We start from the raw sequence: 26,945 nt of genomic DNA on the forward strand, positions 1-26,945 counted from the left end.
ACAACTACAATTTTAGAGGCAGGGATCACCGTTGAGGAAGTTTAGAAAGCTATCGATGATTTGAATCCCGGCAAACAGCCTGGACCTGACGGTCGAGGTGCGGGTTTCTATAAGACATTCAAGCGTAAAATCAGCCCTGCGCTCTGTCGTGTACTCTGTGAAGCGTATGAGCAAAGAAAGCTACCACCGTCTTTTTCCCGTGCACACAGAGTTATCATTCCCAAAATCGAAGATAAGGGTAAACTAAGGCAGGTACCACCCTATGGACCAATTAGTTTGACTAAAGTCGATTATAAAATATTTATGAAAATATTGGCGAGTAGGTTGCAGACGTTCATGAAAGATATCGTTGGTCCTCATCAAACGTGTGGGATAAAAGGTCGATCAATGGTAACCAATATTCATGTAGCCTGGAGCGTTCTCGACTGTTGCGATTGTATGAATCGAGTAGTGGCGATCCTTCAGATCAACCTCGAAAAAGCTTTCGATTAAGCCTCGCATGAACTTTTGTTTACTATTGTAGAACACATAAACGTAGGATCCATTCTTCTTGATGGGGTACGCATGGCATACGATGGGTGTACTACTAACCTGGTCATTAACAAATCGATAAGTGAACGCATTGAAGTTCTCCGGGCGGTGCGCCAGGGCTGTCCGTTGTCCCCACTTCTTTTTTGCATTAATATTGAGTCCTTTTGTTTGCGTATAATTTGTAGCAAAATTATTCGTGGGTTTGCACTGCAGTCGTGCGAGCTCCACGTGTTGTCACACGCCGATGACATTGCCATATTTTGTGTCGATATGAATAGTATCAGAAAGACGTTGAAGATAATTAATACATTTTGCAAACATAGCGGAAGCGCTGTAACTTGGCAAAAATGTTTAGGTGTTTGGCACTGAGAGTGGGAGTCAACGCCCACTGTGTTTGAAAATGTATGTTGGGTAACGACACCTCCAAAATACTTAGGGGTTCCATTGGAAAATTACCGAGACAGTGAGCCGTACTGGCGGAGGCAGATAGTCGAACTACGTGAAAAGGCTGAAAAGTGTAAAGGACCTATCAATTTTTGCGTGCGCCACACTACGTAACCTGTTTTTAGCAAGCACGATATGGTATCTTCTGCAGGTACTGCACTGTTCGCGAGTGAATGTACAGAGATTGCATTGGGTGTTTTCTGTGTTGATATGGGGATCCACTTGGGAGCGGACGAGTCGAATGAACCTGTTCCGGCGCGTCCGCTTGGGGGGGGGGGGGGGGGGGGGGGGGGGGGGAGGGGGGGGAGGGGGGGGGGGGGCTGGCTCCCGGGTTTCGTTGTCTCATCTCCGAGGGTTTGTGGTGGAGGGATTCAAGGCGCGAGGCGTGAGGTGGTAAAAGCTATGCAGTTTTCGTGCACGCTTTTCTCTCTAGAATATTCGAGCAGGGTATCTCGAAGGCGATTGTACAGAGATCTTGTTGACGTTACCCTGCCTGTACCGCTGTATAGATCTCTGTATTGTATGGGTCCTGCTCAGAATGTTCTCAAGCGAGTTAAAACAATGCCTGTTCAGCCATCTGTTGAAACCTTTTTCTTTAAATTGCAATCTGGAGTCTTGCCGGTAAAGACTTGGTTAGAAGACGAAGGTCTGTTTGTACCGTGGAGTTTAAACTGTTTTCTGTGCCAAAAGCCGGAGACAGTAGAACACGTCTTTCTAGACTGTTGGGATGGGATTTTTCTTTGGGACGTGTTGCAACGTACATTGAAGAAAACGTTTCCGTTAAATCCGCATGGTATTAGGTTTTTAGCTGTAGAGGAAGAGAACAATGTTCCATATGATCTTGTGATGCTTGTAGGCCCTCACAGTATATGCAAATCCCGCATGGCCGTCCGCCATGCAGATACTGATGCCAGAGAGGTTAAAGAATACTTCGGTAAATCTATGCAATATGTTTTAGAAATGCCGAAGGCTCAACCTTGCGTACCTGATTTTGCATCGGTACTCGACGATGTGACTCGCTTGAAACCATCTTAGACATGTCCCGTAAGACGTCAGTCGATAAGCGTGGCATTTGGAATTTTGTAGTATGTTATTCTGTGAATGTCCATATCCCGGCAATAAAGAAGAAAAAAAATCTAGCGCAGTGGTAACGCCTCTGACGTCTACGCCACGGTCGCGGGTTCGATTCCTAATGGGGCTTTTTTTTTTTTTTTTCTGGCATATTTTTTTTTTAGGAGGCATTTGGCGATATTTACGCTTCTTTTTAATGATTAACACGTAAAAAAAAGAGTGTTTTCGATGAATCTTCGCTGTACTAAATGGTATGGGACTCTCTTTCCGGAGGGGCATGGGGGCTCCGTAGGGCTTGGGTTGCAGGCTGGTGTATGCAAAGCGTTTGTATTTTGTCCTGGTGTATTTCCCGGTATAAACCCAAGGTGTTAAACCGTTTTTTTTTTTTAATCTGTTACATTTTTCTGGTTTATGAAAACCGTTTTTCAGATTCCAGGTTCGTTTTTCACTGTTTTTTTTTAGTAGGGCTTTTATTAAAGATGTGTGAATATTCCCCCCTTTTTTTTTCTAGTGATATTTATCCTTTTACTTTTGTTTTATACAGAAACTACAATTGCAAACATTTTTATTGCGTGCTGCACTTTTATGGAGATATTTTTATTTTCTTGTTCCTAGTTTGCTTCAAATTCGTCAAAATCAGGTGTAATAAAACATTTACGTTTTTCGCGAATCAGCCGCCTTAAGCGCGAAACACATGTACGACGAAACCGTCCGATCCGACGTCCGACCGCGCAATACGACCGTCGGAGGCGAGGGTTTTCAACGCTCTCCGGTGCTACGAACACCCTCTCCCCCCAAGGTCATTCCGGCAGTCCGCACGTCGGATCGGAAGGTTTTCGTCGTACATGTGTTTCGCGCTTTATGGCTTTAGTTATGCGTCTTCGCCGGTATGACGAACTGATAAACCGCCACAGCTTTCCCGCTTATCGGTAGAGTTACCGGGTGACCGCTTTGACGATCTGGTTCACCGGTTTAACGCACCGGTTGACCGCTTTGCTTTCCTAGAATTCCGGTAATACCCGGTGCGACCGGAGCCACAGTCCGGTACACCAGATGGGTCCACTGCTATCAGGCTACCGGGGCTCCGCACTAAGCAAACCGGTCCCGGTGAAACACTCCGGGCCGCCGGTACGCCGTCACCGGGACCCCAGACAACGTATACCGGTCCCGGTGTAACTACTCCGGGCTGCCGGAATGATGCTACCGGGGCTCCGGTCTAAATATACCGGACCGGTATGGACCGGTACGATCCGGTACAACTTCATATGGGTTTTTTTCAGTAGGGGACTCACACTCAACGAACATGCTGTGATATTTCATACCCAAAAATCGCAGCCAAGCTTTGGTTTCCCAATGAAAAGGAATATTTATATTCAGTTTTTGCAAACTAAAAAAAAAAAAAAAACGCTAAATTTAGAGAAGGCGCGAAGGACACTGCAACGGAATTGACTGATTTATTGGTGCGTAAAAACTAAACATAAAACATAATCAAAAGAAAGTTCGTTTTTCATCGAGAGATTATAAGCGCCGGAATGTTTCGGTGGCACGCTCATATGATTTCTGTTTCTGAGGTCTCGACCAGGATTTGCCTCGCTGTGACGTCACGAGTTGTAAGCTTGGCTACTTATTATCAGTTGCAAACTAATTTAGATAGCTTCTGTAAGAAGCATAACGGAAACTTGGAGTCATCGAATTCTTAAAATAAAACTTTGAAAGTTGACAGTCCGAAATCGTTCTTATTTCCGTGGATAAAAACATATTTTTTTCAAAATAAACACATCATAATGAGGGTATGGGCAACTTTTGAATGCCGACCAAAACGACGCTCTTGGTCCCCATGTAACCAATAACTCCTCCTGTTTCTTTTTCTTCTAGAGACGTTCCCCTCTGTGTCACTTTCTACTTTCATCCTAACCACAGTCTCGGCTGTTACACAAAATAATTTATTATCGCCATTTAGCCTGCACTCTCCCTGTCTTTTTGTCGCACTATATCTGTTCAATAAGAATGTACCCTGCTTCATCACGATATGGTGTGAGCAATACACATCCGAGTGATCTGTTACTGCCGATTCTAGGGGTACTGCCATACGATCTCGACAATATTCGCGTGTTTTGCACATAGTTCTGTTCTGTAGTAGCGGTATCTCGGTCGTCTTACAGCTCTTGTAACTTCTAGCAGTCATGCCTTTAGTTTTGGGCCTTTTAGCCACTTGACAAAAAAAAAAGGAGCTGCGGAGTCCAGAATTTCTTGACTTGCGTACTGAAAGTTGCATGTACTATCAGACGACCCACGTGCCGCTATTCCAATCAAAGTCTGTCTGTAAAACATGCGGATTGTGTCGCCAGGTATGGAAACGCCCCTGGAATCGGGGGAAACAGGGGTCCTGTTTTTTTAGTTTTGCTACGAGTAAGCAAAGGTGACTCTAACCCAGTGTTGGACAAAATACTCGATAAAAGTATTTAAGTTAAGTTACTAAATACCTCCTTCATAAATCATTTAAAATACTACTCAAGTTACTTTCATTGTAAAGTATCTTGAGTAGAGTAGAAGTACTTAGAAATGTAATTCAATTACTTTTGAAGATACTTTCGCATTGCGTAATTTTTTATCAACGTCCGTGACAAACACAATTATACAGTGGCGCAAATCTGGTTTACCAGAATGGTTTATTAGCACGTAACAACACAAAACGGACAACAAACAAACAAAAACAAACATCGTAAGACTATTTTATACAGTCCAACCAAAAGGAGCAGAATATCACTGATCCATGCTACAAAACATTACTGGGATGAAAAAAAAGTAGGTTACTTTAGCTATTCGAAACTCTAACGACCTATAAGGGGCGCGCTTGTGCCTATCAAAATGATTGTCATCTGGATGATCGTCGTAGAACAGCAGTAACAAGCTGCAAGCTTTAAGTCAGACAACTTGCTTCAATCTAGTTCAACATCATAACGAGAACGTTCTTCAGCTGCTTTGAAAAAGAATTTATGTTTCCATAACATATCTTCTTTTTGTCTTATGGCATCATTGAACATACTGTTCTAGTAATTCGATTTAGCATGTTTCAGTTCGGAATTTAGTTTGTTACGGAAAGCTTTATAAGGACATAGTTGACTTGGATCCCTATGTTTAATAATTTTTTTTAAAAGCTTATTTTTATGTTTATTTTACGAACTTCTTCAGGTGTGACTCACGGCTTTTTTGAATTTTTGTTTTTTGTTATTTGTTTATACGGAAAACAATTTTCATAAATCCTAGGTAAAAAAGACGAGAAAATGTTATAAGCTTCATCTGCTGCTTCCTTTATGTATATTAAGCTCCAGTCAGTATTACTTATGGCATTACGAAACGTTTCTAATATTTGAGCATTCATTTGTTGAGCAAACATTGGTTCCTGTAATGGTATTGATGTCTTATTACGAGATTTTCTAATCAACAAAAAAAATAGGGAAATGATCGCTGACATTACTTAGTATTACGCCAGAATACCCATGTCCATTATCATTATTTGTTATGAAGAGGCCAATGAGGGTAGACGAATTACTTGTGACACGTGTTGGACATTCGATTAAATTGTTACAACCATTTCATTCAAGAATAGAGATAAATTCAGCTTGCGAGGGAGGTATACAGTGGATACGTCTATGAAGTCTCCACTCCTAAACAATGAATATCTGTTGCAACATACAAAATCAAGAAATCGCTCCAGAAACACACAATACTTGGCGACATTTCTATCAAGAGGCCAATATACAACATACAAAATAGTACAATCATTACATAAAGTTAATACTTTGTAGTCCGCGGTTGACTTAGTGAATTCAGTTAAAAGTTCGGTTTTTAGAGATGACACTGGTTTGTACGGCTACTCCACCACCCCTTCTATGTGATCGATTTAGCACAAAGTTGTTATAGTTAGGAATAAGAAAGTGACTCGAGTTATCGTTATACCAAGTTTCAGTAAACATTATTGCATAAAATTTTATACCCGTACTATCTAGCAACATTTCGACGTCGTTTGTTTTATTACTCATTCAACGGACGTTTAAGTGAAAAAAACGATAAATCGTTTACGTCTAATCACTTTCCAAGGTCAGCGGGATCTAAAAAATTTGCGAGTCCCATTTTTAAATGCTACAATTTTTTTTGTATGCAATTTAAACAATTTCGGAGAGGTTCTCACAAGTCATGATCTTTAAAGTCGGAGTGCCAACTGCCTTCCGTGCAAAGATCTGGCCGTTTCTAACCCAGACAAACTTCCAATTCGCCTTCTATTTTTGCTGGTAGTTTGACCGAGGAGCCTCTTTATCTGTGGACAGAGGTATTCATTGATGTAAATGGGCTCGTTTAATATTAATTCGACCCTGGTCACATTAAGCCTGTGGCGTCTTGCTTCCTCTAGTACATCGTTTCTTTTGACTCTATGAACGAACTGCACGACAATGTTTTTGTCGGTAGTGCTGTTTGCGATGCGTACTCGATAGCATATCTCAATGACTTCCTTTGTAATTGGTACGAAAATTTGGGCACCTATTCATTCCGGTAGCGTGGACAAATTCTCGTTTGGCGCTGTAGGTAGCCATTCTATTTCAATGTTTGCATTGCGAGAGTACTGCTTTGAACTCTGTATACGTGTTTCGCTATATTTCCTACGGACAGCAAGTTGGTCACACGTCGTTTGAAGCCGCGCATTGTCCTTTTTCAGTTCTCTGTTCTCATCCTGCGCAACTTTGATCTAGGTTTCCATTTCCTCACACATCTGACTAATTAAGCTTGCCTTAACGTCCGGCACATCCTTTCGAATTTCTTTATCAAAAGCACCTCCAAAAACCTTCAGCTCTGTTTTGAACTCATTCTTTAGATCCTTAAACGCAGTCAACAATTTTTGGCTCAGTAACATGTTCAAAAATGGGTAAAAATAAAACTGCTCAAAAACAGAAAACGAAAATACGAACAGTAGCACTACAGAGGCAGCAGCAGTAGTGGTCAAGTAAAAATGAAATTCCAATAGAAATAACACCAACCTGCGGTATCAAAAAGCGTTGTTTAGGTTTCGATTCGTTTGTCACCACTGCCGCTGCCGAAATGTAGAGACCTCGGTGAAAAGCCCTTGTTATATAGCCAGTGGCCGATAACGTAGTGACCACGTGATGACCTTGAGGGCTCTGGTGGGATGACGATGCTTTCGATGACAGTCACGCGCAGGTCCCCGAATGCGTGTTTCTTGTGCGTCTGCAGCTTCCTGCGGGCAATGATGCTGCAGAGCTTCGGCACTGCAGCCGAGCTGAGCACTGATGTTCACACGCAAACAGCCTTGCAACAGAAGCCTGCGGTATCAAAAACGCGTTGTTTAGGCGTCGATTCGTTCGTCAACACTGCTGCTGCCTTAATGTCGGGAAAAAAGTCGGGCGGCGCAGTTAAAACTTGTCTTAAAAAAAAAAAACAAAAAAACTACAAAACTAATGTTCTAACAACAAATGCGACTAACAGTCGCATTTGTTCTGTCTCGCGCGTACCCAACAAGAATAGTCTACAGGTCTTCTTTTTTATCAAATATAGTACGATGCTTACAAAATAGATCCACCATGAAACACAAAAGACAGTGGGAAAAGACGATAATCTAGTCACCAGCAGTGTTTGAAACTTCGCCTACGTAGGCTGCGCCATCGAAATCACAGTCCGCTCGGTTGGGGTTAGCAGAGACGCCGGTGAGATCCTAGCCTCAAACCCAGTGACTGGGCTCGAAAACGGTTTGTTGCACCTGGGGTTGAGTGTTTCTTGCAATGGTGTATGGGAAATGCAATACCGCAATTATTGTTCGAAAACGCCGTCCGACGGCGCCCCCTGGTGTCTGATCCAACGCGTAGAAAGCGGGGCGCGTGGCGATCATTGATTAGATGTTTAATAGTCTAACTTATGTTTTCTTCTTTTTTTTTTAGCATGCTTAGGGTATGTGAAACAGCTCTGTAGAACGTAAATCACAACAAATCTGTTGAGCGAGCCCGATAACGCAGTGAAAATAGTGCATGCGGGCAATGGCCACTCCTTTTCTCTTGTGATAAAATGTGCGCAAATAAAAAACGAACTTCCTGTGTACAATTTTTGTAAACTTCTATGCAAAATATTCGCGCCAATCTGCGGCGCTGCGAAAGTATCCAAATTGAGTATCAAGATACGACTTGAAGCACGTCTCTCTTCCTCTCCCCCGAAGGCATGTTAGAAGCAGACTTCATATGCCATTTTAAAGCCTCGTCATTTTGCTCTTTACTTAATTCGACACCGCAAAAAAAATATTTTGTAAAACAACCTAAATACAATACGCATGTCTCAAAGTGCGTTTTCTCCAGAGAATAAAATTAATCACAGCAATATTAACGACCGGAGACTCATTTGAGTGTTCCTCAAAGGTGGCACCTAAAAGCTTCTCCTAGAAAACACTCAAACCTGTCTTCTGTCAATAATGTATTGCCATGATTATTTTTTTCTTTGTAAGGAGGGGAGGGGGTGAATTTCGTGGCATGCGGATTGTAATCAGGCCGTTATAAAAATAGTTTCTTTGCATGTCTCTTCACGAGACTCGTTCTTCGGCTGATGTGGATGCCCCACAGAGAAGGCTGAGCTTGAGCAGGTTTCAGAAAAAGAAACATGTTTTCAAAATAGCGTCCTTTATTGTCAAAACTTGAAAGATTTTCATTGCACACTCAAAACGTTTACGCGCCATAAAAAGCATGTGCCTGCACCGCTAAACTTTTATTTTTACGAAAGTAAACATTATACGACTTACGGGCACGCACACCGAAAATGTGAGCGCAGTACTTGACGACTGGCATGTCTACTGGCAAAGAAATGATAGAAATCACAACTCCGCGAATAAAGAAAAATGCTTAACCTTTGGTTTAATGTTTACCCCCAAAAACGTCATGTCTAGGACAATGTTTGAATATGAGGCAGTTGCGCTCAAGAATAAAATAATAAAAGTTTGTATTCATTATGATCGGACCGAGGGAATTAGGTAACTCTTTCTGGTACATTAATGTCTATCACACTACACACATGCCTCATCATGACTTCAAACTTTTCAAAAGGGCTTTCAGTTTTCTTTTCATCAATGCTCTCGGGACGCTGTCCTTGGAACACACCATCTTTTTTAGTAGAATAAAAAATGGAGCAAATGCGATTGGGTAGTGCAGACTTGTACGTAATCCGTTACAAGTAACGAAATTACTTGTAATCCCTTACATTTATCGGTAATTTAGTAACGGAATGATTACATATTTTCTAGAGTAATTTTAAAGTAATTCCCTTACATTTTTGACGTAACGGATTCCTTGTAATCCGTTACATTTTTTGTCAGACTCGACCCCCCCCCCCCTCCCCCCCATTCTAAATAAAGTTTTTTTTTTAAATTTTTGTAAAGTTGAGCGCAGTGACACTGTCACGCGAATCGACCAGCCCAAAGGGAGGCTTTCAAGAAGGTCGAGGCGGTAAGTGCACTGAAAAGAATTAACAATGTCCTTCTCGGTTATAGTTTCATAATGTCACAACACAAGACAACGCTCCGTCTACCCTACCCTTTTTGTGAGTCAGCTTTTTGCGAGCACTTAGAAAATGCTAATAGTCTTTCTTTCTTCTTCTTCCTGTTTTGCCCCAGCAGGACGCATCTTATCTCAAGCAGATATTTTTACAAATAAAACATAATGGTGGCTGACATAGACTTGATATTCTGGGCTTGAGGAGAGAGTAAATTCGTGAGTGGGGCCATAGCGCGGCTTACTTAGTACCCTACCCTTTGCTGCCCGTGACATCAGCGGACGTCTATCTGGAGAACACCGGAGTAAACTGCAGTCTGTTCGTGCTCCGTGCGTTTTTGAACGGCACCAAGAAAGGTACACAGGGCAAACGTGCGTTTACATTCCCTTGTATTAACCGACATTTTAATTAATTGTTGTTATGAGTGTCCTTCCTTTTCTTTTATTACTTATATTTATATATTAGAAACTTTTTTTTATTCACCAACGTCTCAAGTGAGGCTCGAACTGTTCAGAACCAAAGGAAGAAGAATATCGAGCCAACCCTTATTTATTATTTAATTATCACCTTACTGTTACAACTATGTTTTGCTATTGATGACTTCTACAGCTTCGCGATTTATACAATGGAGAATTTTAATAGATCGGCCCGATGACTCTGATAACGATATCCGATACTTTGCCGCCGTCTTTGCGTATGCATCATATCGTATCGGGTACCGTTATTGCGGGTATCGGAGGTATCGGAAGGATCTACTAAATCTCTCAAATAACAGCAACGGCTGCAACGACGAAGCTTTGTTCTACATTCGAGGTAAATAGCACTTCCCTCGCTTCGCTGAAAAAATTCAATGCAGAGCATGAAGCATTTGTGAGGAACAATATGGCAGTCCCATCCAGTGCCTCAGCTCAAATGGTGTTCAGCGTAGCAGTCGACATATTGAGTAAGAAATAACGCAAAATGTCTGACGAGACATTCGAGAGCCAGCTGTTGCTCAAAATACTCAAGGTCATTAAATGGAACAGGTGGCAACGAAAAGAACTTGAATAACCCTCTTCCCTTTGTTCCTTACTTGAGGGCAATAATGTTAAAAGTAACGCCACGAAAGTAACGGATTACTTTTGGGGTAACGGCCAGTTACTTCCATGGGAGGGTAATTGTAATTGTAATAAATTACAATTTAGCCTTGAGTAATTGTAAATGTAATTCCTTACTATTTTTCAGTAACGTGTACAAGTCTGGGGTAGTGGAGGCTCTTGATGTTATAGAGTACGAGGCACACCAGAAGCGAATCACTCAGTGGCACAAGATTTCCCGGATTTCTACCGTAAATCACAATTTTCTGCGCTGTGCCAGACAAGGGGAGTTAGTCTGTTTCTTCCACCTGCAGTGTAAACAAACAAGAAAATTAATTCAGCAAGCATTGGTCATTCAATTACGCGAGTATGCTTAACGCTTAGAAATTCGGCCTTGCACAATTAGTAGTTTGTTGGCTTCAAGAGCACCGCAATCCAAACTAACATAGGAATATGAACTTCAAACAAGACTTTCGAAGCGAAACTTATGGTTTCTTTTTTCACAAATTTTCCCACATAAACGCGAAGACGTCATCTGCGCTTAAAAAGCCCCCTACATTCCCCCCCCCCCCCCCCCCCCGTGCTTGGGTATGGAGCGAACGAACCGCTAACATGCAGGCTGGCGTTAACTAGTTCGCTCGAGTCGACCAGATGGCGGAAACCGTGAAGTCTGAGATTCACGTCAGAAACCGTTCAAATATAACTTTCGCCAATCACTTTTTAAAAAGGTTTCGTGCCCAGGTTACCATGTCCCGACGGTCCATGCTGGCACTATCCCCACTTGAGCTGCGGGTTATTGATACCGATCGACGCAGCTTCCACGAGGTAGCTATGCATCATGGTCCTCCTCTTGGCAGCGTCATCTCACAATCCCAAACACGTATTTGTTTGCCAGAGCCGCCATGGCGACCTAAATGAACAGATCATGAATCCCTCATACCCCGATACATATGTAACCAATATAAATTATTTTGTACAAGTCAAGTGCCAAATGCACCTTATCAAGCTTCTGGATGTTTTCCAGAACTCGCAAAACCCAACCACAAAAAAAAAAAAAAAAAACCTGTGGATATTTGATGACAGCCGCCTGACCGCCACCGCCGCTTACCGCAACGACTTCCAGCCCAACGAAGAGCGCATCGCGGTCATGGCGCCAAGTCTGGTCACCTGAGATTACGTGTCTAAATTTTCGAAATCCGTAATACACACAAACACACACAAAAAAAATAGAAGCTAAACTAGCTTACGCTCCTTTTTCTTATGCCATTGTGTCTTGGGCCTCTTTTTGTTTGTCTCTCTCACTCTCCACCCTCTTCTTTGGGGGGGGGGGGGGGGGGGGGGGTTGAGGGGACGAAGAGGGGGGCGGGTGTTAGCAACCGCGTAAAGATGTTAAAAATGCTGCTCCTAGCGGTTACATATTAGGAGTTACATTGTCCGAGGCGCAGTATAACCACTAAACTTGCGCGCAAGTGACAAGATTGGCTTTTTAACCTCCGAAGCAAGGTAACAATAAAGGAAACCTCAAAAACGAAGCCCTTCACAGCTAAATTAAAGGATGCAGGAGTATATATAGCAGCTATAGAGGTTACAACGTAAATGGGAAGTTCAAGAGGTTCTTGAAAAAAACGGGTAAGAGGTGAATTCTAGAGTATCTTTATCTCATGAATCTAAACATCACGTTCGTTTCTTCGAAGATGTGACTAAACTTGAGGAAACACGGAGAACCCCTGACCAGCCATTACGTCATACCTAGATGTTTCGGCCACCGTGCTCGTGAAGCTCGTGTGGACAGCGCGTGCAATTGCATGCTTGCCATGTATATTCCCCCGGACTGACACCAGTCGTGACGTCTTTTTCTGCCCTTTTTGGAAATAGCGAAAGTGCGCACGCATAACTCTGGTAAACACTAAAAATGGCCGAAAGCTAATATTCCGAAAACTCTGGATATGACGGCTTCATTTCCCACCCCTGCCCGTTTCGATCTGGGTCCCTAAACTCGTGAAACACAAAGCTAGAGCCGAAAGTTCGCGGAGCACGCCGATTGGACGTCGGCGACAAAAGCGAGAAGTCAACGTCATGTTAGGCCGATCGGTGCGCTCTGTCAACTTCGGCCCCAACTTTGTCTCTGACGAGTTTTGGGGTCCAGGATGTGCGGTTGTGTATCACTACTGCGTGGTGTACGTTAAAGACCCCCGGGTAGGGGTTGTACTGCACTGGCTAAACTGCTCATCTACAGCTTAAAGACAAGTCGCTAGTTGAAGGCAGACTAACTTCAATGTTGTATAAACATACTCACAGGCAATTTATTTTCTCGATATGATGTCATGCTACGGGAGGAGGGGCTTCAGCGGTACTTAGAAAATTATGTTCTGCAACCTTTGTGCACCAAATCGAAATATAATCTGGATATTCTTCATCCTGGAGGCCAAATGAAGACGATCTGAGAGTCTTTTCTCAAATCCAGAGCCGCTTCAGTTTCCCTTTGACACTGGCAGCGCCCTTCGAGTTCACACACCGGCATTGGTTGCGTTTGCATGCAACCGAAACGACCGTAACGACAAAGTCACCGGGACTAGCGTTCGCCGTACACAATGCAAGAGGCAGCTCCGCGAATCAATCTGTGAGTCACGGTTGTTGGGGTGTTTTGGCCGGAACGGTCATTTCGATTACGTGCGAACGCAACCGTTTCAAATGTGTGAGCCGGCCTCATTCGAAAATGCGTCTTTGGCGCATGCGCCAATCAAAGGACAAAGTACGCGGGCGCATTTGGGGAGAAAACAAACGTACGAGGTACGCCAAGACCAGGCGAAACTGAACGCTCTATAGGGGTATTCACAAGACGCCATATTTAAGGGCGCTGTTTAGAGCGCATACTCAGAACGAGCCCACATCAAAGGGGCGACGCAACAATTTTTGTACTTCGCGCGAATACCGCTTAAAATGAATCCCTGACGTTAATGACCTATGAAACACGCGTTCGTTTTTCACCCCAAGCAATAGAAGTTCCAGAAAAAAAATTAAAGAAGAACGTGCACCGTTCACCCCCTCAACTCGCAGCCAGAACAAGCGGCCACATGATCAGGAGCCGATTATATGCCGCCAATGTTGATCATAGCCACGCGCTGGGGTTGGCAAAGCACAGCACACGCACTGTGTTCCAGACACTGTTATGGCTTGGCTATTGTCGTCGTCGCAGCGATTGGACACGGGCCACTACCCGAATGCATGTCGAGGCATCGATTGTCACGAGCCCAGATCGAATACGTACACAGTCTTCGCGTCCACTGTGTGAGCAGCATTTGAATATCGTCACCGCAAAGCTTGATGACGCATTCCCGGGGATCGTACTGTTGCCATTGTGCCCACAGCTCCGTCATCAAATTTCGCAAGGGAGCAAAAGGTGGCTTTGGAAGGAGAGACTGAAAGAAAAGCTCCGCTTCCATCCTTTGAATTGCGCCCTGACGAAGACGCTTCTTGGTCAGTAGTATTGCGTTCTAGTATTCTTGGGTCCCACTAGTGCCAGGGAGCTGGTGTAAAGTAAGAAATATTCCTACCCAATGTCGTTGCACAGCCCCTTTAATAGCTTGCTAAGACCGACAATGTTGAAAGTGAATGCGCGTTGTAAAAGAACTGTGGAAGCTCGTCGTCAGCACGCGCTCAGCAGTTGCGCACACATCTACGGCTGCTAGCGTGCCTGAACTGAAGAGTGCTTCCAACCGTTCGAACAAGGTCACGTTGTTTCTGGGCCGTCTTTGCAACACAAATAATGGCGAATTCGGGCGGGCAATCGCCGGCAAGACCGAGCCGGCAGAACCGGCAACCAGAAACGCGCCGGCAGCACACCACGTGACCCTCAGCACCCGAACACGAAACGCCAGACGGTGGCAGTTTACTTTGCCTCTTGCCCGCGCGAGACAGCTAGCGAGAGCCTGTCGCCGCTGTCACCCATGTCTCAACGACTTGGATTCACTCGAGTAAGGGCTCCTGAGGTGACTTCAGATCAGTTTACTCTCTAGTTCATTTTTTTCTCACTGACCTTCTCTTCCATTTCGGAAGTGACGACACCGGACACAGTCTGGCGCCTACTCGCCCGGCCGTTTTGGAGCTCGGGCGGAAAAATCGCCGGAAAGTTGCCGGTGCTTGCCGGAGAACCACCACTCGAACGGTGCGCGCCGGGCGGGTAGTGACCACGCGAACACTATTGCCGGTTTTCCGGCAAAATAAGTTGCCGACGATCGACCACCCGAATTCGCCATAAAAGGAGGTGACGAAAGCCTTCATCGTCTGAAAGCGTTTCCGCCTTTCCACCTGCTTCTCTCTTCGCCATGCGAAGATGCGGTGTGTGCGCACTTGCTACCAATTGACGCGGGAGGCATCGGCCACTAAATTGTAACATTCAAATTGCGAGAGAGGGAGCAACTCCAACTTTGCAGTTCCATTAACTCCCTTTCTCTTACATCTAGAATATCTATTTAACGCCAATGGTCACACTGTGCCACGAGTTTCTGGCGAGCTTTTACTCAGAGATTGTCACTGGAGTTACCACGAAGAGACTTCAGACCATGTTTTAACCCAAAGAAAGGCGGTGACGAATGAAAACTCAGATTTCTTAGTGTCTTTTTAATTTGAGATTTTTCCGACACATATTTTACTCGAGTGACAGATATTAAATTGCGCGAGTAATCCTGATATGACAGCAACTTTATGTCGCGCCTCCTTTTCAGTCAACGTCAAATTGTCGAATTCATTCATAATTAAACCCACTCTGCCACGACATAAGAAGACTTCCTGCCACCGCGGATGTCTCGCACAACGCTAGAGGCTACAAAATATTAGGAATTTGCGCCCGAACAAAATTGCCGTTTCAAAGATGTTGTCATATCCATCACGTCGCCCTCAACGAAAACTGACATATCAGAACGCGTGAAGAGCGAATACCATGAAAGAGAGGGGCAGCGATGAAATATTTGAATAAGAAATTTGTCCTAATTTGTATATAAATTTAATCTGGAGCGACTGCTTCGTATTTCAAACATCGTGTGTAGCATTTCTGGGTGAAAAATTAACAAATATTTGCTCACGTCGTTTTCCTTCGCCTACCGAGGAAAGCTTTCCGAGCACCGATTTTCTCCAACTTTCCTTAATTTTGATCGGCCTGAAGAGTTTGACGAAATATATCATCATAAGTTATCTTTTTGAACTCGGCTAGGCTAACTAAAATAAGCTTGTTCTAAGATATGAAGGGCTCTCTGTGTAAAGTTTAATAAATTCAATGCTGAACGCTTTCCTACGAAAAAGTACGAGTCTGGGGTTTTCACGGAGTAATGACTACTCCCGCGAAATCTACGCCGCGTTGAGGCAACGCCGATAAACTCTGAGAGGAGGTACTTCCGCCTCGGGCGGCGGAGGAAAGCTCACCGGCCTTTTGACGGATGCGAAGAAATGCTCACCTACGAATCTAAGAATCGAGCATTCACTCAAGTGAAAAACATTCACTCAACTGAAGTATGCTGGGATACATTATGCGCGTAGGGTCATTTTGGACCTCACTATGCTCCGTCCACCTAGTGCCACTAAATGAGCTTCGCTTCAGAGTAACGACACTTGGCCATATTGTGGCTTAAAATTATGTTAGCCTTAAAGTTATGTTTTGTATCTGAAGCTTTTTCTGAAATCGCAGGAAACGCCTTTCCGTCATCCATAAATATTTAAAGAGATTGCGACGAGACAAACACCGAATCTAATGCTCAAGGAGTCGCACTTTGGAATCATGACGATCGGCAGTTGCGCCTGCTCTGCACAAGCACCAAGATGGCGGCGCCCACAACAGCGTCAAGAAACGGAGTGCCGATACTCTAAGTACAGCTCATTTAGTGGCTAGTACGTCGATCCTTAAAGGGGCGATGCAACATTTTTTGTACTATGCGCAAAAAAAAGAATGGATCCCTGACATTAATGACCTATAAAACACGCGTTCGTTTTTCACCCCACACAAAAGAAGTCCCCGAAAAAAAAAATTAAAGAAAAACGAGCAGCGTTCAACCCCTCAACTGGCAGCCAGAACAAGCGGCCACGTGATCTGGAGCCAATTCTATGCCGCCAATGTTGATCATAGCCACGCGCTGGGGTTGGCAAGGCACAGGACACGCGCTGAGTTCCAGACATTGTTGTGGTTCGGCTATTGTCGTCGTTGCAGCGATTGGACACGGGTCACTACCCGAATGCTTCTCGAGCTATCGATTATCACGAGCCCAATTCGAGTGCCCACGCAATGCTCGGGTTCCAATCTATGAACCGCAACAAATATCGTCATTGGGGTATACTGCCATCCCCATGTTACGTCATCACTATTTGCAAAGGATAGATAGATTGATATTGATTGATTTTGTCCTTGAAATTACACCGCAACAAAGAAGTTTCCTGGTCAGTGGAGTTGCGTGCGAGTATCCTTGAGTCCCACTCGTGCCAGTAAGCTGGTGTAAAGTGAAAAACATTCCAATTGAATATCGTTGCACCGCCCCTTTAAGCAGAGAGAAAAAGCTCCATCTTCAGCGCGAGCTTTCTTCCTTTGCTAACACAAGCGTGCACGCGCAGGCACGCGCAACTAAAGCACTGCGGAAGCCAGCGAGCTCGCGCTAAAGGCGGAGCCCCTACTCTCAGCTTAATGGTGAACGGAGAATTGCAGAATATGATTTTAAAATATAAAAAAAGATCCCGTTAGACGTCAAGCGTTGCCTGACAAAGATAAAGTTAATAATTTCAGTAGAACGCTGATTCCGGGGTTCGCCGTGGGCCAGGCTACGCAGCCCGGCTCCGTCGTTCCTGCCCAGCTCCAGCCTCGCTCAGCACGCACTTTCTCGCGCCAGCTCGTGACTTCTCCGCCGACCGCCTGTCACGTGCCCTCTGCCTCGTCTTTCACCCTCGGCTTCCACAAACTGTACAAAATCGTTCCGTACGTATTGTTTATGACCGGTATTTTCAACGTCGTTTTTATTACAATTATTACTTTCTCGTTGATAAGATTTCTCTGAGGCTATTGCCCGAAAGAAGGGCTGAGCGTGACTTAATTTTCCTACATACCAGAATTAACATTCATGTCTCTTCTCGGTTCACTAGGGACCATCCTGCTTTTTACGTCGATACCGTATGTAGATCGTCGCCCCTGTTAGAGTGCACTAGAAAGTACGAGTGGGACGAGCTACAGGCTCCGCTCATGCTTTCAGTTGCACCTCAAAATGTGGAAAGCGATCAGGTGAAACCAAGCCACTTCGATCGCAGCGCCACCTCGGCTGCGTGCGATCAAGCAACGACACAGGTCAAGGTCAAATGGACAATATAGCCCCTTAGGGGCTATATTGTATTTTTTATGATTTTGATGTTAGAGGTAACGTCAAAGCACCACCACGCGACGACGGGACGTTACGACGACGCCACGACGTCATCATCGACTACGAAATTACGCGACGCCAACATGCTCTCGTAAGGCCGTCGTGACATCCCGTCGCGTCAAGGACGACGCCGTTACGCGACATCAATTCGCCGTTGTGACGCGGCCGTGACATCGCGTAGCGTTGAGGACGACGCCGTTGCGCGACATCAAGTCGCCGTTGCGACGCGATCATGACGTCGCGCGCCGCGTCGAGGACGACGTGGACGTGGTTGTCGATGCCGACGTTGACGTCGACGCCCTACGCAACGTTAAACATCGCTATGACGTCACGTTAACGCCGTCGTGACGTCATCATTAACGTCAACGTCACAACGAAGCCTTGACGGCGTGTAACGTCGCCGCTTTCGTCAGCATCAACGTCGACGCGCAGTCACGACGAAGTCTTGACGTCGTTGACGTTGACGTCAACGTCGACGTCCCGAAGTTGTCGGGACGTCTTCGTGACGTCGAGTTGCGTCATGTCGACAACGACGTCGACAAACTGACACCAAGCGTCCTTATGACGTCGCATTGACAAGAACGCCGTCATCTTGACGTCCCGTGACGTTGTCGTCGTCGTCATCAACGCCAACGCTGGCATCGTCGTCGTTGTCAGCGCAATATGACGTCGGAACGCAGTCCTGATGTCCTGTAATGCACGTTGTCAACGTCGATGACGACGTTGACGTCAAGGCGTCGTCCTGATGTCGCATGGCGTTGTGACAACAAGTCAGGTCGCGGTGATTTTATGTACGTGACGACTGACGTCTAGGTAGTATAAAAACTATAGTCCGGAGTTCTAGTGTTTCTATGACCTTGACCAGGGTAGCTAAACTCGTGGAGCAAAACATCCTTCGCTTTTTCACGTAGCGGGGGGAGTGACCAAAAGAACGCCGCAAAGTTTCCTCTTCCCTGCGTGCGCTCAACTTCGCAACTTTTGACGAAAAATCCCCCGCGATCCCTAGGCGGTGCACGAGAGAACGAGACAGCGCGGGGAGGCGAGCGTTCACGCCGCTCGCTGTACGTTGTCTTTGAGCTCTCTAGTGCCGCCCAGGCAAGGAGCGAGAGCAGACGACGAGAGTTCGTCTGCTACGATGCGGCATTCGCACAGCGGAACTGAAAGAAAAAGTTGGTTTACTGCTCGAAATCGCGTCCCGCGGGCCACAAACTCAAACGCGAGCTTGAATTGTAAGTGTCTAATACTTCACGAAGGGAGGAATCGACAGCCAATGTTTTATTTGCAAAATTTGAGTCGTTTTGTAGCCGTACAGACGCTCAAACCTACGAATATGTAATGAAAGGCCTAGGACAACCACATAGGCCGCGAGATCTAGCATCATTTGTGTATGGGTGAAAAGTGGAACATTTTTCGACAAAGCTCCCACAGCAGAAACCTGTGACGCATTCACTCAGCGTCCGGGAAGGCTAAACATGGAGAGTTTGCCCGAGACTCAAACAAAGTCATATTTGAACGGCAGCTTTCTTGCCCCGTCATATTTTGTTTTGAGAAAGCTCTCGTTCTCAATGCCCTCACCAGGGAAATAAAAAGTCTTACGAAACGTATTGCTAGATGTTCTAAAGAACTAGATTTAACCCGTATCCGTTCAGTGGTTCACTCATAATACTATGCTTAAAACGAAGCAAGCTCTTGCGCGTACAGCGCCATCAATTTTCCCAAGTGTATGCTGTTTTGTAGTCAGCTGGTATCGGAAACTTACGCCGTCTGTAGATATCTCTGACAGCCAAGTTGCTTAATTGGAAGTCATCGCAAATGTAAGTTCCACGTTGCAGCAACCAACGTTTATAGATAAAGGATGGCAGCGACTGCACTCTCGCATTCCCACCCATCACGTCGAACAAAAAGGCGCTAGTTTCGGTTTGAGGTCGGTACTTTTCTACAACATCTATGGCGACAGCATCAGTCTGCACTCGGTGCATTCGGCAAGTTGTTCGGGGCCTGTTCTCCGTGCAGCACACCGCGGGTGTAATGCATTAGAACTCTCACAGTGCAAGTCTGGATCGCGAATCGGGAGCCCGTCCCTGGCCTCACCGGCGGCCATTGCTTGACGACAGGCAATACGCCGCGTCCTGTCAAGTTCTCCCTTCGTTTTAGTCCTTGTTGTTTTGGCCTATTACATCATGAGGCAATACACGCAAGTCTAAGGGAGAAACACGCAAAAATTGGAAGCTTGTACGCGGTGCTCGAGGGCGAGCATTTTATGACGTCTGTCTATGCTGGAAAAAGCGATGAAGAAACTTCATCGTGACGTCGCCGGTGGGAGGAGCCGAATTCAATCGGCGGCGAACTCAACTGGTAGGGAACTTCATCGCGGCGCGTTGATGACGTCGACGAAGAGCGGCGATTGAGTTGTAACTTCATCGGGATTTGTACCTAGAAAATGTCCCTAGAGGGGAATGCGCAACGCCGCATCGGAGGCTCTTGTAAAAGCAACATTTTTAACTTATGAAAATGTATATATTTGATACAATCTAAATATAATTACCGGTGTCAAGTTTAGGTCGCATGAATCGTGTCTTTTTACGTAAGTGAAACAATTTAGATGATCGCAATGCGTGAGCTGCATCGCGATCGTGATGAATCGTCATGGCCGACGGTGGATGTCGCACGTAAAGTGCTCGTGTGTTCGTACGAAGATTTGCCTCACTTTTGGAAGTTTTGCTGTCAAGTCGGGCTTTTTCAAAGGTTGTCACGTCGCGATTGCCACTCGGCAGTCTGGTGGGGGACGTGAACCAAGTGTCGTCGCTGAACTCGAGGAGTAGGACAGAATCCTGACCCGCAAAGACACGGACGCGCGTCGTCCGTCGCCACACGGCATCTCGGCTGCAGTTTTGGTAAGTGCTGGGAATCGCAATAGGCGGTTTTAGCGTAGCGTTGCCGTGCGCAGCGAAATTGCTACTGGTAGCTCGCGCTGTACTTTGAAGCATGCTTATCAGCGCGCTTAAAGCCTTACCAGCCGTACTGTGGCCAACGCAGAACACGGTAACGGTCTGCTAAAACTTGCTTCTGGTAGTGAACAGACACCGTGTTGTTTTTGGCCTTATTGACTTTGCACGAGTGTGCTGTCTAGTAATGTTTTTCGAAAGCTCGGATCGTAGCGCTCAAGCTCACGAGTTAATTTTTCTATACCTGTGCATGAGGCACTCCGATACCTGAATTCTAAGGTGTAGGCAAGGGGCATTACATCAACGCGTAACCAGAAAGGCTGTCATTTTGTTGTGCGTTAAATTGTGTTTAACTGGATTTTGCAGGACTCATCTGCTGCGACCAAAGGTGCTAGTGAGGACCTAGCACAGGTGGCAGCTCCACCACCACCATTAAATGGTAGGTATAAAAAAGTCTGGACCCATCTCCATGATACACTATTTGCACCTATGTCGCGTCATTAACATGTATTATGCACGAGTGCCGTCGTTAGTGTCATGCTGATGGCCAGTGATGGTCTGTGGTTGCCGCTTTGCTACACTGTGATCATGGTGAACTGTGCTGGCTCCAGTGGCCCAAAGTGACAGTTTTTGTGCCCATCTCAGCAATTGCATAAAAATGTGACCACTATCTGCACCGTGCATAACTACGAGGAAGGTCGAAGAAGCTGTCATAAGCATTATTGTGCCTGGTCGGTAGCTCCCAAGGTGGCCGAAGGCCCGACCGTGTTTCTAGTAAGGTGACACCTCAGCAAGACTCACAAAAACTTAGGTGTACACTTGGTGCAGAGGCAATTCACACATGGTTACTCGAGTTTTGTGTTGAACAAGACAGTAGAAAAATAGATGAGACTAAATGTCAGTTTACAAAAAGGCTGTGGCTCCGGTTATCCGTCCCCCGACAGTGGCCTGCTTGCACCAAACATTCCCAGTACGTCTCCGGTCCCATTTCTCAACAGCAACCTGCTTCCACCAAACGTTCCCGGCAACACTACAGCCACCCACCACTCTGAAATTGACAAGGAAATGACACTAAGACAAAACTGGCTCACCAATTCCCAAATTGAGGTCTGCTATTTATATAGATTGTGCAAAGGGCTGTGGGTACAGGACGCACCTAGCTGGGCATTGCCTATCGAACTCGGCATAATCGTTGTCTCATGCACTTTTGCATATTTCTCTTAATTTTTTGCACTTCGGTATTTAAGTCCTCCACCTTTGGCTAGAGATCGCAATCTGTAATAGTTCAGTTAAGAGTAAGTAGCAGATGGTTCTTGCCGCCACACAGGGCAATATTTTCTTCGTACTGAACCGGACAAATACGGGCAAACTTTGTCGTGATCACTTGACCGTTTAAACTTCTGCCTAGGCTTAGCCCAAGTTCCTGCACTAGCACATATTGCCACGCGCGTCTTTGAGCAGGTGCGCTTGTGGAGGAGTGATTGTCGTTCTTGCCTCCCTTGCGAAGGTCCGAGGTTCGATGCCTGGCTGTGCATGCACCTTTTTGTTAATGCCCCACACCTTCACCAAAATGTCACGAATGACAGATGATGAGGTGATAAATGAACAAAAACTAAACATTTAATTTGGTGAACTTGTGCAAAACAAAAATACAAAGAGGTAGCTTTGCAGGCATCAAGGCGGAGTAGCACGATCAAGCGTAATGGCGAGACTCCGTATTGCCTCACCCTCATATACGTGGGTGTCTGGGACAATCGGCGTAGAAGGTTCGGCGCATATAACATTTGAACTTCGAACAAGCAAGAGGGTTCTTGAATTTAACAGAATGCCACATTTGCAGAAACAACAAAAAGGTGCCTGCACGGCCAGGCATCGTACCTCGGACCTTTGCAAGGGAAACAAGCTTGACAATCATTCCGCCACAAGCGCGCCTGCTTGGAGACGCACGTGGCAACAGGAGCAGCCTCTGCCATTAACCGAATCTGACATGTACAGAGTGGTGGCCACCACCACGGCGCCTACTGACATGACATCACACGCAAATCATGTATGCGTGCTACTGAAACTGTGTCATGTTGTCAGCCGTGCACCATTCGTCAGGTGAACTGCCACCCTGAATGGTGAGGGCCTGAACTTCCCCCAACTGCACTGTTTAGGACCTCTCGCCCACTCGGCAAGAGCAGCTGGTTGCATTGCACATGCTGCTGGAGTGCAACATGAATTCCCTAGCTCTAGAGAAGTGCAATCAAGGTCCAAAATTAGCTGGCAAGCATTGTGTAGAGAACCGTGGAAAGAAAACCCGCATCATATGGCAATAATTTATTTTAGGCCGAGTTTCTTCATCCTTGCTTTATTCAGTTACATCAAGAGCAGCTCGTGCTCACATCCTTTGTTGCTCACTCAACACAATGTGGAACAGCTGGACACCCACTGCACCAAGTGCATTGATGGGAACAACACTTAGCGTGTCATTGGAAATCATCTATGACAGACAGTTATAGCAGAAAGGAAGGCTAATACAGCAGTCTTGCGTTTTCCCTCCTTTTCTTTTTCTGACCTTCTGTTGGGTTTCGAAGTGACCGATTTCCACCAGCTTGTCCCTTTCCATTTTTTTATGTGATCGACAGAGCAGGCCTGTTTACTGCAAAGTAATTAGATCAAGCTAAATGCACATTGCTGAGGGCTGCCTGTCTCACAGGTTACGTGCTGTACTGGAAAACCCACAGCATGAGTTCGCTGGTCTGAGCACTTCCTGGGTTAGGAAGGTGCTCGCATAAACTAAACGTCTTTCCAAAGTCTCACATTCTTGCTATTTCCAGTACTGCATGACAGTTATGAGAGAAGGTAAAAGCAGTGGTGTGCTATACACTACTGCTTACCACACCACCGGGATTATATTGTTCTATGCAATTTCTCTAACATATTGTTTAAAGATGTATATATTTGTAAGCATTAGCCCCTTTTGTATACTTTGGCTGCAGGCTCTGGTGGGACAAGCAGCTTCACATGCCCAGCAGTCATCTTCACTGACCACACTCGTGCTGCACCTCATGGTGGGGCAGAATTTTCATCTACAAAAAAAAAATGCTCCCTATGCACTATTTTGCTTCTCTCATGATTTCAGTATAGCATGGAAACAAGATTTGCAGAAGTACCTTGGTCATACCCGACAAAATTGTCATACATGAAATAAAATTTTCGCGTCAGCAAATCTCGGTGCCATTGTTTATGTATCGACACTTGTACCGCAACTTCTGATGTCAATGTGAATTTCGTATACAAGGAACCAGAAATTTCCCAATTAATGGTGGTACGGTGGTAGAGCTCCAATCATCCGGATGCCAGCAACCACAGTAAATTCTTCACCTTTTCTTTCTCTATGCTTAGAACAATACACTGTTCGAGCCGGAATGCTTACACAGTCGATGAGAAACGAGATGCCACCCTTGAGGAGGCCCTGCTTTTGTTCTCAGTCGTAATGCTTCGGAGTCTAGCTTATGTGGTTTGCATTTTGGCCAGCTTACTCTTGCCATAAACATTGTGTTACAAAGCTTTTTCAGAAAAAGCAACTTATCACAAACGTATAAAGTTTAATTTTAGGTGCCATACCAAAAAATCTCTGACATCACATGCTTGGTGAGGTGTTCCTTCAGCCCAGGTACCAGAGCAATAAAAAGAAATATACTTATGTCTATCTTTTTCTAACATGAAACAGAATTTGTGTTGTGTTCGTCCCCTTCTGTGTTCCTGAGTCTCGGGTTTTATTACCATGATATATACCAGACTTGCCTGCCATGGGCTTGGTGTCAGTCGTTTTAATGCATATGCAATTGCTTCAGATAAAAAAAAAAGTGTCCTTGTATCAACCTGCTCCTTTATCTATAATAGGTAGTCGATAAAAGAACCCAACAAAATTGAATGCTGCTTGTACTGTCTGCTAGGTAGATCGCTCTGCAGTCAAAAGGGACTTGTCGTGTCTACTAGATTGGGCAAGTTACAAAGTATGACACAAAATTGCAAGCAGATGCACACAAGTATATTTCAGATGTGACGAAGCTCGCAACAGGCTCGACGGCTGTCAGACTGCAAGTTTGATGAGGGCGACCCTGGTAGGCAGCACATACTGGGGTGCAGAGGCGGCCACCTTTATTATTTTCAACGCTGCACAGCTTGTCCTCTGCTGTCGAAGATCACACCGTCCTCGGGGTCGAACTCTTGAGGAGCAAGGGGCTCGAGAAGATACTGTTATACGAGTCCGCCTTGTGCAGAAAGGCAAATGATGTTGCTGTGGCCAGAACTTCTGCAACCACTGGACCTGCTTTTGAGCATCTTATTCACTGCTCCACAACAGAATCTTAAGCAATGCTTTTTGTTAAGCTTGGCCTTGGGACAGCACAGCATCCATTGGGATTGCGAGGAAATGGTGTGCAAGCATTGTTTCAGGGGTTAGTCGCTGTCACCTGCACACAACGGCCTCTGACATTAATGTTTCCTAACCTTCTCAGTTGTCCAAAAGCACATCAAGACTAGATAAATGCATTCTATGCTAATGCAGTCTGTGCTTGGAACTAGTAGCATGCAGGTTTTTATAACATTCCCAAAAGCTTGCAATATAAAGATAATGATAATAATTGCAAAAAAAAATAATGTGGAAGTATTTACACTTGGCTCAAACGATACCAAAAATCATGTCTTGCAGAGCAAAAAGGTGCAGCGTGAATAGCAGGCAATCAAAGTTATGTATCATGATCTGTCCATACAAACAGAGTTTGGCAAGTGTGAAGGGAAAACGGACACAGCGTGCTTAAGCTGAACAATTTTCCGATGTTGGGGCCCTAGACCTTTGGATGAATTATACACACGCAATCACTAGAGTAAGCTTGAATGTGCGCTTAAGACGATCTCGCACGACACTCATGGCGTTTAATGAGGCGCCCGCTTTCTACCGAGAGCTGTCGTGCAAGCACACTGAGAAAATGTTCAATTCAGACTGTATTAGAACACGGCGTATTGATACGTAAGAGTATTTACCGAGCGCACTGCTGAATTTGCATCGCTGAACTTCTTGGTTGTCGTCTCTACGTCTTCCTTTCGCGCGAAGTCCACCCACCTTGAACCCCGGGTGATTGATTATCGTCTCTTTAACATCCAACAGAACGCGACTCACAGCGCACCGATGCATGGTGACGTTTTCGCCGCACCAAAATATGCCTCCAGCAACTCAAAAGCTGAGAGCACTTGCTGCTCGGCTGTCGGCAAATGGGGCCCCTCGCGACGCCGCCAAAGCTTCCGCGGCAACTGTCAGAGCCAGCGAGTTTCGGGTAGTATTCCCCGATTACGTCCCTGACGAACCTTGAACCGAACACATCAAAAACGTAGCGATGGTCCGTGAAAGATCGCTTCGGCTCGCCCCGTCCGCGAGCGTGAACGTCGCCATCTTCATTGAGTTTGGCACCTCCGGCTGCCTGACAACTACAAAGTTATCTCAATCGCCAAACTGAATCATGCCGACATTTTGACGTCACCGCTAACTTCATTATTTCAGCAGCATAGCTCGAACTCCATCGGAATCCGTAGGGAAAAACTCAATCGCAACGTCACATCACGTGACCAAAAGGGCAGCCAGTCAGCGACCGATTGAGTTAACTTTGTCGTTGAGTTTGCGACCTAGCATAGACAGACAGGAAGCAGGAATCGGGAAAGACCAGGGAGCAGGAGGGATGTCTCGTAAAACTATGTTTATTTACATATTGACAGGTTTCTCTGGCAGCCGCCTGCTGCTCCTTTTATGGCCTCTCATTTCCCCATATCCATAGCAAGGAATCCTCAAGGTCAATGCCTCGGCCAAAGCGGAGGAGCCATTGTTTCTAAAGTCCAGACACGCCCCTCTCCTCTCCTCACACACCGCCAACCGCGTCAAGCACAACGATGGACCAAAAGTCCTCGGTGAC

The 26,945-nt window shown here is 45.5% G+C and overlaps 1 pseudogene; it reads left to right on the forward strand.

Annotated features, from left to right (window-relative positions):
* The first annotated feature begins 987 nt into the window (after positions 1 to 987).
* LOC121835911 overlaps positions 988 to 26,945 on the forward strand; it is a 31,630-nt pseudogene continuing 5,672 nt past the window's right edge.

The sequence above is a fragment of the Ixodes scapularis genome, unplaced genomic scaffold (genome assembly GCF_016920785.2).
Source record: "Ixodes scapularis isolate PalLabHiFi unplaced genomic scaffold, ASM1692078v2 PGA_scaffold1__304_contigs__length_218370807, whole genome shotgun sequence".
Taxonomy (NCBI): Eukaryota; Metazoa; Arthropoda; class Arachnida; order Ixodida; family Ixodidae; genus Ixodes; species Ixodes scapularis.